Raw genomic sequence first — 16,967 nt, forward strand, 5'->3', positions numbered from 1 at the left:
GAAGCTGAGGCAGGAGGATCACAAGTTCAAATCCAGCTCCCTGGGCAACTTAGTAACTTAGCAAGACTCTGTCTCAAAATTAAAACAAACAAAACAAAACAAAACAAAACACTGAGAAGGGCTCAGCGAGAAGGCCCTGGGTTCAATCCTCAATACAGGGGAAATTTTTTGTCATCTTAGCTATGTCTAAGAGCACAGTTCGGGAGCCCTACGCACATTCGCAGGGCCGTGCAGCCGCCCACACCACGCTTCTGCCGCACTTTCTCCTCTCCCCGAACTGCACCTCTATCTGCAGCAAACAGGAACTGCCCTGCCCCCGGCCCCGCCCTACTTCCTGTTTCGGGGCCTGGGGGCTCCCGGGTGCCCCTGGGAGTGCAATCGCGCAGTGCGCACGCTTCAGCGCTGGGATGCTTTCACTGGGCATTGTGTCTGCAAGACACGTGTGCACTGCAGCCTGTGTCAGAATTTCCTTCTTTTTTGTCGCTGAATAATATTCCACAGTGTGGATAGACCACATTTCACGGATGCATTCATGTACTGATGGACAGTAGGGTTGTTTCTACTTTTTGCCTGTTGTGAAGGGTACTGTTAAGAACGTGGTGTACAAGCGTGGGAGTCCCCGCTTTCACCTTTTGGAGAGGTTCAAGCCAAAGCCAATGAACCCTTGCTGCATTTTTCTTCCGGTTGTAGACACTATCACCTGTGGAGCCACCAGAGGGCAGCACGTTCCCGTGGCTTCTCCCCAAGCCAGGCAAAGCCCGCGGAGAAAACCGGAAATGCCTGGTGGGAGCGGGAAGTAGGGGCTTTACAGGGAGCTGGTGGTGTCCTGAGTCAGGGGGGAAACTTGGGGTTTGAGACCCACCCTTTCTTCTCCCTCTTTGAACAGAGGTGTGGTAGAGTGAAATATTTTGTGTTCTGGGGAAAACCCAAGAATTTTCAGATGGGCTAAACACAAAATAAGAAAAATAAACCTGTGCTGATCTTAAAGGAATTCACAAGGCTGCTTTTACAACTTAGAGTTGAGATTTTTTTTAAAAAAATTAAGATGGGAAGAGCTGGGGGATTTAGCTCTGCGGCACAGCACCTGCCGAGGTCGTGAGTTCGATTCCTGGTGGGGGGGGTAAATAAATAAATAAATAAAAATTAAAAGGGGAAACCCAGAAGCCAAGAAGAAAAGACAAATATATACTAGGTGTGGTAAAAAAAAAAATATGGTGAACGTTTAAATGAAAAAACTCATCACAGGGCTGGGGATTTAGCTCAGCGGCAAAGCGCCTGCCTGGCAAGCGCAAGGTCGTGAGTTCGGTTCCCGGTACTGGAGAAAAACCAAAAAAAAAAGAAAAAACTCATCACAAAGACATTTGTTATGAATCCCCTCAAAATCCTCTCCCACGCTTCAAACACCCTTATCCCATGGTCCTTGCCCCTTTCTGAAGCAGCTCTGGCATCCTCTTTCGTGAGTGTCTATCTGAGGTGTATAAAAAATACAGTGAATGCAGCTCTTGGGCAGCCTTGTAAAAGCAGGACGCCGTATCCTCATCCACCTTAGTCACTGGATCCAGCACTGTGTGACTTCTGGCTCTTCCCCACAGTCAAAGTGATCAGGAAAGTTAAGTGTTTCGATCGGGGTATCAAGGCAGCCAGGACAGTGCAGCTGAAGACACTCACGAAAGAGGACTCCAGAGCTGCTGCAGAAAGGGGCAAGAGTGATGGGAGAAGTGCGTTGGAAGCGAGGGGCGGATTCTGAAAGGAATTCATGGCGGTGTGTCTTTCATTGTGATAAGTTTTTTCAGCAGTTTAAACACTGCAGTTTTCAATCACCCTTCATGTGCACAGATCTATGAGAAATTTATACTCTCATAACATAAATGTTGAAATAAAACTGTATATAGAGATCAACCTAGGGAAATAATTTTATAGGTTACTAGGGAAATAATAGCATAAACAAAACTAATAAGGACCATTGGTTGTCTGATAAAGATTATTACCTTCCTACGTAAAGAGTATCTACACATTGATAAGAAAAATACAAATAGTATAGATAGAAAATTAAGAAAGGATATCAACAAATATTACAAAAAAGAGCACTTCTAAGGGTTAATGAATGTATGAAAATACACTCCTAGGATCCCACAAAATGAAAATTTTAGTGACAGTGATCTGTTCATTTTACATCCAAGAGAGAAACAAACACACACAGAGAGAGAGAGAGAGAGAGAGAAAGAGAGAGAGAGAGAGAGAGAGAGAGAGAGAGAGAGAGAGAGAGAAAATAACCAGAGGGAGCAACATGTATTTGATTATCATCTTACTGTGGTTGAAATTATATTGGCAACTGGAAAAATTATTTGAAATTCTACCAGTCTATTTATTTATTTACTTTTGGTACTGGGAATCAGACTCAGGACCCTGCGCTTGCCAGGCAGGCCCTTATGCCACTGAGCTCTATCCCCAGCCCTACCAGTTTAATTTGTCTATGTTTTCTAATATTTGCCAGAGTTGAGCAAAACTTTCCGAACCATTGTATACATAAGATATATATTTAAAAAAAGGATTAAAAATGTGAACAGTGATAACACCCACTGCTGGTGGAGATGTAGGTAAAAGGGTACAGGGACATGTTGTCTTGTGATAGGAGTTCTTCCAGGGGCTTAACATGTACAGGCTGTAAGATGTGCGTGTCTGAGGAGTCCCTCAGTAAACTCTGCTCCGGGTCGTCTGGTAAGGAAAATTGATGCTCTAGAATGTGGCTGTAATTTCCTATCCCACCCCGTGCAGAACGAAGGCACCCTAAAGGCCCCCCATTTTGAGTATAAAGGTTCCCCTTCTTTGGGCTTTATAAAAAAGTTGAGGTATGATTTACACATAGTGAAATTCAACTTATTTTTGTGTATGGTGCTCTGACCTCTGGTTAATTCAGTCACGTGACCACCATAAAAATTAGAATACAGAACAATTCATGAACTCCCTCCCTTCCCCCAGTGCCCTGGGACCCTCTCGTGGGAGTCCTTTCTCCGGATCCTGGCAGTCATTGACTTCTCTGTAGACTCATCATTGGCAGAATAGCATATGAATAGAATTGTATCACTTTTTTCTTTCAATTTTTACTTTTTATTACTTTTTTGTTTTGTTGTGTTTTGTTGGAGACAGGGTTTCACTATGTAGTTCAAGCTGGCCTCGAATTCACTATGTAGCCCAGGCTGGCCTTGAGCTCAGTGATCCTCCTGCCTCAGCCTCCCAAGTGCTGGGACTACAGGTGTGCGCCATCACTCACTCCTGGCTGCAATTTTTATTGTTCATCAGTGCGTGTTTGTAGTGCATATCACACGTCCCGTGGGGAGTTGGTCCCGGACACAGCTGGTGTTCATCCCATTTTCATTTCCTTCCCCTCTCCTCCCTTTCCTCCCTCCATCCCTTTATTCCCTGTCCTTTTGGGAAGCTCAGTCTCCATAGCTCCTATCCTGTCTCTTTAATTTGCTCTTTATATATACCCTGGGTTTCTCATATAAGAGAAGACATGATATTGAAGCTTGCGTGTCAGATTTGTTTCACTTAACGTAACGGAGTCAAGGTGCATCCAATTTCCTACACGTGACTCAAGTTGATCTTCCTTCAGGGCAGAGTAGTACTCCACTGTGTGTAAATGCATTTTCTTTATCCATTCATCTGCTGATGGACACACAGGCTGCCGCCAAGATTTGCTCTTGTGAGCCGTGCTGCTATAAACACGGGTGTGCGTGTATCACTGCAATATGCTGTCTTCGTCTTTTGAGAGGATGCCTGGAAGGGGAATAGCTGAGTGAAATGGCATTTCTAGTTTAGCTATTTGCGGAATCTCCACACCAATTTCCACAGCGGTTGTACCAGCCTACACTCCCCCCCCCCCAGCAGTCAGCCGTGAAGAGGACGCCGATCCCCCGCAGCCTCACCAGCTCTTGTTATTGTTGGCTTCTTGGTGACTGTCATTCTTTCTGAAGTAGAATTTCACTGTTGTTTTAATCTGTATGTCTCCAATGGCCAGTGTTATTGAGCATTTCTTCATGCACTTATTGCCCATTTATAATATTTTTCTGTGAAATATCTGTTCATTCCATTTGCCCATGTTTTGTTTGGGTCTTTTTTTGCAGGGGAGTGTCTGGTTTTTTGAGCACTTTATATATTCTAAAAAAAAAAAGCTGAGTGTGGTGCTGCACATCTGTAATCCTGGCACTCAGGAGGCTGAGGCAGGAGGATCATCACAAGTTTGAGGCCAGCCTGGGCTGCATAGTGAGTTCAAGCAGCTTGAACTACACAGTGAGACCTTGTCCCAAAAACAAACAAACAAACAAACAACTTTCCACATTAGTAAACAGATCTATATGTTCAAGAACCATCATCCATCTTTCTTTCTCTTTCTTTCTTTCTTTCTTTCTTTCTTTCTTTCTTTCTTTCTTTCTTTCTTTCTTTCTTTCCTTCCATCTTTCTTTCTTCTTTTACAAGAGAGGGTACCTCACACACCTGTGCACTCAGGGATGAGAACACCACACAAAATGTAGCAAACCTGATGTACATTTTATTGGCCAAATGTGTCCCCGATTCAGGCACCCGTTGCGATAAACCCGAAACCCTCAGTGGCTGCGGTCCCAGCTCAGCGAGCGGCAGGGCTGGGTGCCGGTCCCTTCCTCCTGCCCGCTCTTGGCCTTGGACTCACCCGTTCCCTACTCCTGGAAACTCCCTCTGTGAGACCACCAGGGGCTTCAGAGCCTCACAGGAAAATCGCATCTCAGTATAACCGAGAACTCGGCATCCGCAGGACGCGATGTCCTCAGAGGCCCAAGGAACACACTTCCAGTGCAAGACGTGGCCGGGGGTGGCCCCCAGGGCCGGCTGTGAATCGTCCAAGCGGGCACCATTCTTAGAGCACCATCTGTGGGGGCAGCTAAGCTCCTGCTGGTGGCAGGTAGGTCTCACGGGGCCCAAGGTGAAGCACTGTGACACTCTGTCCCCCTAGACTGCAGACTGCAGACCCTCTTGGGCCGTCTTCCCTGCTAAACCTGTGGTGAGCAGGCCTGCAGGCTGTGGTTAGCCGAGGTGACTGGGAGCCGTACACTGTGTTGCTAACTCTGCCCATCTCGCTAGTGCCTAGGACTTGAGGAAGCGGGGAAGTGGATCCCTCTCTGCACATACGGAAGACACATCAGGGGACACACCATCACTGCATATTTTTGAGGGGGAGTTCAAACTGGTCTACACAGTGAGGGCTATGTAGCCCAGGCTGCCCTCAAACTTGTGGCAATCCTCCTGCCTCAGCCTCCTGAGCGCTGGGATTATATGTGTGTACTGCTACACCCGGAATAATGCATTTTTTTTGGTAAGATGGCTGGGGAGCCCTCACTATGTTGCCCAGGCTGGCCTTAAACTCCTGGACTCAGGCAGTCCTCCTGTGAGCCATCCTTGACTGCTCAACGGGAGGAACTGAGGGGTGGGGGGCGGGGGATGGGACCAAGCTTTGCTTTTCAAAAGTCAGGGCCAAGGCTGGGGCTGGGGCTCAGCGGTGCTGGGTACTGCACTGCACAGAACTCTGGCTCTCTCCCTAGCACTGCAAAACAAAAGAAAACAGAAGCTAACAACCACAAGCAAATGAAAATATCAGGCTCAGTGAGCGATGAGAGGTGGTAAGCTCCCTGACACCGGGGTCAATCAACGGAAGTGTGGCTTTCTACTTCAAGACGCTAGTTCTCTCTTGGGTATCAGAGAGAAGCTTTTATTTTCTTAAGTTTTTTTTTTTTTTGAGGGGGTACTAGGGAAGGAGCTCAGGGCCTTTGCACTGAATGATACCCCCAGGTCTTTAAAATTCTTTTATTTTGAGACATGGTCTTACTGCGTTGCAAAATTGCCCAAAGTTGTGACCTCCTGCCTCTGCCTCCCGGAGTGCTGGGCTGACAAATGTGCACCACCACACACAGATTGTCAAGAAAAATCACAATGGATAATGATTATGCATATTTATGGGGTACAGGGCAACCGCTGGATACAGATACACGACGTGCAATGACCAAACTGGGGTGATGAGGATCGACAGTCCCTTACACACTTATCACATCTGTTTTGGGATCCTTCGAACTCCTCCTTTCTAGTTCTTATGGGCGAGGGAGGGACAGAGGGCCAAAGGGTTAACAAAAAGAAACAAGTGACCACTCCCCAAGATGATTCAAATTGCATGAATTGCACACAGTGCTAATAAAACATACACATATAGTATTTGTCAATCACAGTCATCCCGCCGGGCTGTGAAAACCAGCACTTCTTCCAAGCTAACTGCGTCCTGGTACCTGTAAGCCTACCTCGTACATCCCTTGGGCAATTACCCTGTATATATGTTTATACCGAACCTGTTCCTATAGTGGACCCTGCCAGACACGCTACCCACGATCCAAATTCTGTCCCTCTCTGCCTTCCCTTCCTACTCTCAAGCAGCCTACGTTGTTTTTGTTTGTTTGTTTGTTTTGCTTTCTTTCACTTTTGAGACAGGTTTTCAGCACACGGTCCAGGCCGGTCTTGGTCTCACAGTGTAGCCCAGGCTGACCTCCAGCTTGCCCTTATCCTCCCGCCTCAGCCTCCCAAGTGCTGGGATGACAGGTGTGCCCCACCACGCCTGACCCTATGTTTTACTCCTGTGAAATCCACTTGTTTAGCTTCAGCCTGTGATATTGGGCCCCCTGCGCCTGGCTTGTTTCACTTAGCATTGTGTCCTCAGGGTTTTTTGCTCGTTTGCTTTGTTCTTTTGTCCCATGAAGTTCGAGCGAACTGGGGGTCCTCATCCCGGCTGACCCACGGAAGGCTCAAGGTTAAGTCCTTGGTAACCCCAGGGCCCTTCATTTTGGAGCAATGGTTAGGAACCTGCAGGCACAGGAAAGCCACTAGGGGGCGTGGGTGTGATGAAGGAAGCAGAAGACAGCAGCGGTGGTGTCCTGGTGGGTTTGGAAAGCATGGAGGTTTCATCTTGCGAGCAATGGGGAGCCATGGGAGGCTTTATAGTGAGGGGTGGCACGGTCAGGGCTCTGTAGTAGAAGGGTCCTCCTGGCTGTGCATGACGAGGGTGGATAAGGATGGAATCCCGGGGCTGGGAGGAGAGAGAGGTGCCATTGCTGTCGTCAGGGAGATAGGACCCTGGCCCAGGGATAGGAGGGAGAAGTAAGTGGCTTGGGTGGGGGCTCCGGAGGCAGGATGCGGGGCCCTCAGCCAATCTGGGGTGTAGGGCGTGAGGATCCTCAATTCCCGCCAGCCACTGTGTGTAGCGGCCCGGCTCTTCTGGTCATGTGCATTTTCCCAGGGTGGAAAGTTCCAGCTGCCCCTCTGGCCGCCCTGGGAAGGAGTGGAATGGGCCGGGGAGGGGACCCACACCTCAGCGGCTGGCCCGCAGGGCAGAGGATGCCTTGGGCTGACGCTCCTCCCTTTCCTCCGGGGACCCATGCCAAGGTCTCCGGGAACCTGGAGGAAGGGCAGGGTGTCCAGTGGCCAGCAAGGGGTCAGAGCAGAGGGAACGCGGACTCGGAGCCCTGCAGGGCGGCAGGGGAGGCTCGGATCTGCGGTGGGGTGGTGGGACCCGCGTCGGGTCACCTGGGACAGGTGTGGGCACTGCCCAGGGCCACAGCGCCAGTCACAGTCTGCAACCTGTTCAGCAGCGTCCCTGCGAAAGACCCCCGCGCAGGCGCTTCCGCCTCGCTTCTCTCCAGAGCTCCTCCCAGTTTTGTTTCCCTGCCCCGTTTCCTGCTGCTCTGGGAAATCATTTCTTTGCCCTCTGTCTTCCTTCTGCATTTGAATGGATGTTTCCCGGGAGCGGGGATTTTTTTGTCTGTACCCTCTGTATACAGTAAGTGCTCAATAAACATGAGTTGGAAGAAATTAAGAGGCAGCCCCTGTGGGCTGAGGATTTAGCTCAGGGGCACAGCGCTTGCCTGGCAAGCACGAGGTTGTGAGTTCGATTCCCAGTACTGGAAACAAACAAACAAACAAACAAACAAAAACACCAAAAAAAGCACAAACAAACAAACAAAAAAAGAGGCAGCCCCTGTGGAGATGCAGGGATACCAAGGAGATGGGCATTCCAGGGATGGTACTGTCTGTGCAAAGGCCCTGGGGCAGGATGGGGGTCTGGTGTGTGGGAGGAGCAGCAAGAAGGTCTGTGTGACTGGGTAGAAGGAATAATAGGGAGAAGGGGAGGAGGGGAGAAAGCGAGGGATGGGGCAGGCCGTGCAGGTCGCTGTGGGCTGCGTGGAGGATTTGGGTTTTGACCCTAGGGAGGTGGGAGTCCTGGAGGGCTGTGGGCCGAGGAGGGAGGACCTAACGGGTGCTCACAGCGCCCTCTGGTGGTGGAGGGCAAACGTTTTGGGGCTGGGAAGGTGGGAGCCTGGAGATCCCGGCAGAGGTAACCACTCTGGTCCAAGTGGGAAGTCCTGGGGCTGGGCCGGGGAGGCAGCGGCGGAGGGGCAAGGGGATGGATTTGTGGCACCGTTTGAAGATCGAGCTGGTGGTAAGATCCGAGCCCGGGTCGGGACGGCAGAGACTGAGAAGCGGAGGATGGCCGCTGAGCCTCCTTGGAGAAGCCAGAGGAGGAGCTGGCTGCCGGGACCGTCAGGCCAGGGGTTCAGCGCCCGGGAGCTGGCGGCCCCAGGCGCCAAAGCGGGGAGGCAGGCGGTGCCCCGAGGAGCGGTCGTAAGTCTCAGATCTGCTTGTGTACTCCAGACATCTCCCTCTTTGGGGAGCAGCAATGCGCGGGAGAGTGCAAACGGGGAGAGGAGTGGGGTTGTGGAAGGCGGCTGGCTCTTGGGGTGCCGTCTTCATCTGCGCATCCATCAGTGGGTGAATTCAGAGCTGAGTGTGCTGTGCTTCAGAGGAGCAGTCACTGCGGCCTGAGCTGGAAGGAGCGTCTGGCTCTGCGTCCAGTCCCTTCTCTCCCTGCTTCCTGGCCTCCATGCTGTGAGCAGCTTCCTCCGCCAGACCCTTCCGCCATGATGTTTCTGCCTTGGAGCCAGCCCACCATGGACTGAACCTGTAAAATCGTGAGTCCAAATAAACTCCTCCTCCTTTAAGTTGTGAGCGTCTGGTATTCCGTCACAGTGACGTGGAAGTGGCTAATCCAGTGGTTCTTGTGGCGTTTGTCCTCAGGACCGACAGTGTATGTGGAGCTGGGCATAGAGGTGTGAGCCATGTGCCACGGGTATGTGCACATGTGCTGAACGTGTCTCTGTGTGAACTCGAGGCTTGCTGAGCATGCAGGTTCATGCAAGCGCACACGTGTGTGTGCCATGGGCCCTGTGTGTGCCCCCCTGGGTGTTTCAGGGCAGGGCTGTGAGTGTTGAGGCCCAGGGTGTGGTGATCATTGACTGATGTGTGAACCTGACTTGAGTGGACCCCCCTGCCCCGTGGGTTGGGAAGGCTCCGAGTGCGTCTGTGAGGTATCACACGAGGGGCGAAGACCTGCTCTGCATGTGGGTGGCACCAACCAGGGGACTTGTATCCTGCGCGGGATAAAAAGGAAAGAAGGTGGAAGTCCTGCCCTTCCTTTGGATGTTGGTCAGCACTCCCCTCAGGCTTGCAGTGCGGACCCTCTAGCTGCCCGTGGACACAGACTTACACTGGCGACACCGCAGTGAGCTCAGACCTTTGGGCTTCTCATAATACTTATTTTTCCAGTACCGGGAATAGAACTCAGGACCTTGCGCTTGCCAGGGAGGTGCTTGTGCCGCTGAGCTATATCCCCAGCCCTGGCCTTCTCAGACTGGACCCTGCGCTCTCCACGTGCAGGCGGCTGCTCTAGATTCTTCCGTCTCTCACCCTGCAGATGGCCACGGGGACTCCGGATTCTGGTCCTGTTAGCCTACCTCGTAATCCCGCCTCTAACCATGCATGTGTTTCGTGTTCAACCCATTCCTCCAGAGAACCCTACCTCGTGCAGATGTCCACATCTGCGTGCGCATTTACACAGGCGGATCTGAGCGCATTCTTTCAGGTGTGCCCACTTTCATGTAAACAAGCATTTGAGCATGTCCTCACATGTGCCCATATGAACACATGCATGTCCGCAATGTGCCTGGGTATGTACCCACATGGGTGTGTCTGAGCGCATCAATGTCAGGTGCCTACGTGCTCAGCCTGGCACCAGGGTTCTCTGGACCCCACTCCCCTCAGAAGAGCTCGCCCAGCCTGGCCTCCCTCTCTCTGCTTCCAGCTTCGACTCTGAGCCTCTTTGCTGCCTGACCTCCCCAGCCAGGTGCACCTTCCAAGAAGCATATTGTAGAGCAGGAAATCCCTGCCTGACCTTTCCCATCCTCCCGCAGGCCGTGGAGAGGGATCCAGAGCTCCGGGACAGGAACGGTCTTCTTGGAAAGGGTCCCTGGCTCCCCGGCATGCAAGAGCTGGGACTGCAATAACTGGCATGTCCAAGGACAGACTCCACTGGCCAGAAGAAGCTCTAAGATGTCACCAGCACAGTTCACAGGGCAATAGGACGACAGTCCCTCCTTAGCTGCTGTTTCACTTCCTGCAGTTAGAGTTGCCTGTGGCCAACCAAGGTCTGAAAGTGTCAGAGAGGTAATTCCAGAAATAAATAACATACAAGTCTTTAACTTTAACTTGTAACTTTTATCACTGTGTATTATTATAATTCTTCTGTTATCATCAGTTATTATTGTTACCACTTATTACTGTTAGCATCAGTTATTGGGGCTGGGGATTTAGCTCAGTGGCACAGCTCCTGCCTGGCAAGTGCAACATCGTGAGTTCGATTCCCGGTACCGGAAAAACAACATCAATAACATCAGTTATTATTGACTCACTCAGTGTGCAGAATCCATGAGCTGTATGTATTATTACAGTTTAGACTGAGGATGTTCCCCCAGACCCTCAGGCTTTGGGGTGGCGAATGGATCAAGGAGGTGCTCTACTGAACTGCTGAAAGTGCTGCTGGAAGGTGGGGCCTGGTTCGAGGTGGTCACTGGGGTCATGACCCGGAACGGTTTATCTCTCTCCCTGGCTCCCATTCTCTCTCTACTTCCTGGGCACCATGATGGGAGCAGCTGTCCTCCGCCAGGCCACTCTGCCGTGCTGTTCTGACCTGGAGCCAGCTGACTCTGCACCGGAAATATGAGCTGCAACAAACTTCTTCTTTAAGCTGTGGGTGACAGGCCTTATATCTCAGCAATGAGAAAGTGACTAAGAAAGGTGTGGACAGTATGCATAGGAGAAACATAGTCTACATGGGTGTTGATACTGTCCAGTGGGGGTCTTGGAATGTACCCCCTGTGAATAAGGGGGGGCGACACCGAAGCAAAACCAGATATGATCCACTGCACGGCAGGGTCTATTTGATGGCACACCCACCAGGCTGTGTGACAAGGATCCCTAGTATGACCAGGGAGTGTCACTGTGGTCCCATTGCAGAGTTTGGGAGAAGCGGGTCTGGGTCGCTCCAAGGCAGTGGCTCTCAGCAGGGCGTGATTTCCCTCCAGGGACATTTGTCAAGGCGAGGAAGTTTTGTGTTTTGCTTGTCGCACCTGCGGGGGGCAGTAGGGTTGCTCCTGGCATCTAGAGGGTGAGGCCAGGGTTGCTGGGAGAGTTACTAAAAAGCACACGTCAGCCCCACGACAGAGCTCTTCTTCTGTGACGGACAAGCATGCTGAGGGCGAGAACCCCTTCTAGAAGGGTCACCAGGGGTATCAGACATAACCCAGAAGAAATCGCTGAATTTCAGCATAAAAAAATCTCCGGTGCAAAAGACTGGACAGATACTTCATAAAAAAGGGACAGATGGAGAGCTTTGAAGGTGTTGAACAACACCTGTTGTCAGGAAACTGGAAATGATACCCATGACCTGGTGCCTCTACACACTCACCAGAATGGCCAGAGCCAGCTGTGCTGACAGTTGTGTTTTTTTTGTTGTTGTTGTTTTGGTTTTTCTCCGGTACCAGGAACTGAACTCACGACCTTGCGCTTGCCAGGCAGGCGCTTTTGCCGCTGAGCTAAATCCCCAGCCCCTGTGCTGACAGTTGTAAGTGTTGGCAAAAATATGGAGCAATTGGAACTCTGCTCTTGCTGCTGAGGTGTGAGGGGGCTCAATCACTTGGGAAAAGTTTGAGGTATATATATGTAGCTTGTTTGTTCATTTTTGTTTTTTGAGACAGGGTTTCACCGTGTTGCCCAGGCTGGCTTTCCTGGTTCCTACCACCCCGAAAGGTGGCAGAGGTACCTATTTACTGTGTGGGATTAGTTGGTTAGTGTGATGGCTCCAAAGCCCTGCTGATGACGCTGAGCCTTTGAAATATCCCCTGTGTCACTCACGGGTGTCCCTAGAGCTATCAGATTCATGGAGAAAAATGGGATGGCAGGTGTCAGGGCTGGGGAGGGCCGGGGGCTTCACGTTTCATGGGGACAGAGGTTCCCTCTGGGAAGATGGGAAATTTCTCGAAATGATTGATGTCAGTTATTGTACAATTGTGTGAACATTCTGAACAGCACTGACCATGCACTTGGACTGGCTGCAGTGGGAAACTTTGTTATGTGTATTTTACCATGATGAAAAATTATAAAATTAATGAAGAAAAGTGTATACACACACAGAATTTATTTATTTGCTTGTTTGTTTGTTGAGACAGGGTCTTGCTACATAGTTCAAGCTGGCCGTGATCTCACAGGCTGGCCTTGAGTACACAGCAATCCTCCTGCCTCGGCCTCCTGAGTGCTGGGATTATAGCATGCACCACCATGCCTGGCTGGTAATACATACTTTTCTTTTCTTTTTATTTTATTTTATTATTTTTATTATTTTGTCTTTTTTTGAGACAAGGTCTCACTATGCAGTTCAGGCTGGCCTTGAACTCACAATGATCCTCCTGCCTCAGCCTCCTAAGTGCTGAGATTACAGGCATGTGCCACCATGCCTGGCTTTTTTTTTTTTTTTAAATTTTATAGTAAAAGGTAAAACGTTGGGAGCTGCTGGAATTGGTTGTTGGTCATGTGTCTGAGGGTGGGACAGATCCTGAGTGCTTCAGGTAGTCAAGCTACCTCAGTATTGAAAAAAGTATCCTGCTTGGACAATTACAGTCTTAGTCTTAGTCTTTGTCTTAGTTGCTAGGCAACATTATCTCTCATGATACTAGTTTGCAAGTGTATAAAATAGACGTCCCTACTGTTGGAGTCAGTCCTCGTGCTCATCAGGCAAGAGGTAACTCCACCTGACCCTGGCTATCGTCTCCTATCTTTATTTTCTATATCCTCTCACCATTTTCTCCTGGGGAACAAGGAAAGACCACTGACTCCCACAGTAAAACAAAATAATAGGAGAATAACAGTAGTTAACATTGCATATTGTTACCTTTAAAGTAGTTGCTAAAAATACAAGATATGGGCATAAAAATTTCTCCAATTGATAATAGCACAGATCTTCCTTTTTAATGAACTAAGAGACACTAATAGTACAACTGACTTGCATTTTTCCCCTTTACTGACTGTCCTTTCCGCTGTCACCCATGCTAGTTACTTTTTCCTTTTGAACAATTCCTTCCCATTTCATACTTTTAAAAAGAAAATAACAGAATATAAAAGTCCTCAGCTGTGACCTCAGACACTGGGAGCATTGGCTAGCTTCCCAGAATGCTTCAAATAGACACATGTGTATACCTATATATGCATTTTCTTATGTTCTTGATCTATAACTAAATAAATAATTAAATAATATATATATATTTTATCAAAACTGGATCATACTACGTAGTATAAAATGCAATTTTTTGCACCAGGCTAGGCTTGGTGGTGCACACCTGTAATCCCAGCACTGTGGAGGCTGAGGCAGGAGGATCATTGGGAGTTCGAGACCAGCCTGGGCTACAAAGTGAGCTCAAGGCCAGCCTGAACTGCATAGTGAGAGCAATGTCTCAAAAAGACAAAAAAAACCCAAAAACCAAAAACCAAAAAACAAACAACCTAAAGTGCAACTTTTCATGCAATAATGAATCTTGTTCATTTTTATCTCTCATGGAAAATAAGACTGTGGATGTATTTCCCCCTTTTATTAGTGTATATTTGCAGTGCATAATAAATGCATTCATCATGCGGAATTGGTATATGTAGGACAATATCTCAAATCTTGATTCTTTTCCCTTCCCCTCCCTCCTCCCTCCCTCCCATCTTCCCCATCCCTGGATTCCCTTCTCATCTCCACTTTGTCTGCTGTGAGGGTGTACTTTTAAGGTTTGTAGAATATTATTTTATTTTTAAGTTGTAAAACTTAAGATGGGGCCCTTTTTACATGGACCAGGCTGGTCTTGAATACTTGGGCTCAAGTGATGCTCCTGTCTCAGCCTCCCCAATAGCTGGCATGACAGGTGCAGTGCTGTACCCAGCTAAGGATGGTAGAATAAATATTCTATAGTAACCAACTTTTCTTGAAGGCCCAGAGAGTAATATTTCAGTCTTTCTGGCTCACATGGCCTCTGCCGCAACTACTTAACTGCTCTGGTAATGCAAGAGTCACAGCAGCCATTGCCAATATGGAAATAGGTGGACACAGGCTGTGTCAATAAAACTTTATTTACAAAAACAATATGGAAACAGGTGCACACAGGGTGTGTCAATAAAACTTTATTTACAAAAACAAGTCACGAGCCCTCCATGGTTCTGTACTGTGAATTTTCTTTAGTATTTCCTTACCTCTAGTCCTCTGCTGATGGACAGCTGAGTTGTTCATTTTTACAGATTCCCCCGTCCATCTCTCCTGATGCTGAGGGAACATATCCCGTCGCATAAGGTTTGACAGACATACAAGATGGGAGGAAGCTGTGTCACTCAATCAACAGCCACTCATCAGAAGCACCCTTTTCACAGATGCGGAAACTGAGGCCTGGAAAGAGATCGTCATGTGAGTGAGGAGTAAAGATCTAAAACGTTGGAGTTTGTCTGTTATAGCAGCCAGCAGTACTCTAATTTATTAGTGCTTACCTCGGGGTGGTTTTGTCTTCCAAGGAGCATGCGGGGGTATCGGGAAACACCGCCGACTGACACAGCCGGGACAGGGTGCTCCTATCTGGACGGAGGAGGCACGGGAGCCCCTCTCTGCTCTGCCGTGCGCAGGGCAGCCCAATATTCAGGGAATCTCCCCACAACCACTGCAGAACTCTTCACAAGAGCCAAGAAATGGAACCAACAAAGTGTCTTCCAGCGGAGGAACAGGTGTTAGAAATGTGCTGTCCATACACAGGGGAACACTATTCAGCGTTAGGAAACAGAAACTTCCAGCTGGGCATGATGGTGCACGCCTGTCATCCCCGTACCCTGAGAGGCTGAGGCAGGACGACTGAGTTTGAGGCCAGCCTGGACAATTTAGCAACTTAGTGAGACATTGTCTCAAAATAAAAATAAAAAGGGCTGGGGATGTAACTCCGGGCAAAGGCCCTGGGTTCCATTCCCAGTACTGGAAAAAAAAAACAACCCAAAACAAAAACAAAACCCAATCCCTCCCCCTACAAAAAACAACAACAACAAAAAAAACAAAACCCATTACAACAACCAAAAGCCCAAAACCAAACAAACACACAACAAAAATAGGTACAGTTGGGGAGTGGATGGGGAAAAAGGGGTGACCCCGGTGAATGGGTAAACATTTACAATTAAGCCGGGTGTGGTGGCACACGCCTCTAATCCCTCCCGGAGGCTGAGGCAGGAGGGTTACCTCAAGTTTGAGGCCAGCTTGGACTATACAGTGAGACCCTGTCTCAAAAGAAAGAAATTTACAATTAGAGCAAATAAGCTCAGGTAACCACGGTTCTACTATATTGCATATTTGCACCGGACAAAGAGAATTTTAATTTATTTTTGTGTTGCTGGGGATCAAACCCAGGGTCTTGCATCGCTGAGTTACAGCCTCAGCCCCAAAATGTTCTTTCCACAAAGAAGTGGGAAATCCTTGGGGAGCTCAGCCTGCTAATTCCTCTGAATTGCTCCACGACATACGAGGGAGGCTGGGACATCAGCTCGAGCCCCATAAACGCACACAATAACTGTTTACCTACCCTTTTTAATGGGCCCATCCAAAGCAAAACAAAACAAGACAGAAACAAGAACATGAAAAGAACATTCAGGGGCCAGCCACGGGCCGTGCAGCGCTGGGAAACCGCTCCCTGGGGACGGGCTCTGCACTGGGGACCCTTGTACTTCTGACCCTTGTACTTCTGTTTTGCAGAGGGCGCTCACATCTGGAAGCCCTGGGGAAGTCAGGCATCTTCCCCGAGGGTGGCCAGGCGGGCGTGGATGGAGGAGCGGCCTCTTCAGCCTGCTTGTTCTGCAGCCTCGCCTGCTGGGCGTTTGGAGGTTGTGATTTCAGAGCTCACCGTCAGGTGGTCCTGGCTGGAGAACGCACATCAGACTTCCAGTCCATCCAAGAACTACAAAGCCGGGGCTGGATTTCAGGAGCTTTGTTGGCTTTTGGGGAGGATGATTTTATCACTGGGCTCGGTGGAGGAGTACGTGCTGGGCACCCTTGAGGCCCCGGTGCCTGTCTCTGCATCTACAGCTGCGTCTGTCTATAGCTCATCTATAGCTGTAGCCGTGTCTCTGTATGCATCTAGACGGCCTATAGCTATGTCCATCACTGCTGCCCCTGTCCTGCGAGGCCCTTTCCCGAGTCCCTCTTTTCCTCCCAGCTTCTGATCCCTGCTCAAATTTAGCTGTGTAGCCAGGGCTTCCTGGGTCTGGCAATTACCATCCTACTCCTTGATTCTGAGTTTGCCTCTTCTAGGTTCTATACTTTTTTTTTTTGGTACCAGGAATCAAACTCAGGACCTTGTGCTACTAGACACGTGCTTATCCCACTGAGCTACATAGCCAGCCCCCTAGGTTCTACAGTTAAGTGAGTGCAGGCAGTGCTTGTCTTTCTATGCCTGGCTTATTTCACTTAGCATAGCGTCCTCTAGGTTCATCCATGTTGCTGCAAATAGATG

The sequence above is a fragment of the Chinchilla lanigera genome, unplaced genomic scaffold (assembly GCF_000276665.1).
Source record: "Chinchilla lanigera isolate Chin_1 unplaced genomic scaffold, ChiLan1.0 scaffold00162, whole genome shotgun sequence".
NCBI lineage: Eukaryota > Metazoa > Chordata > Mammalia > Rodentia > Chinchillidae > Chinchilla > Chinchilla lanigera.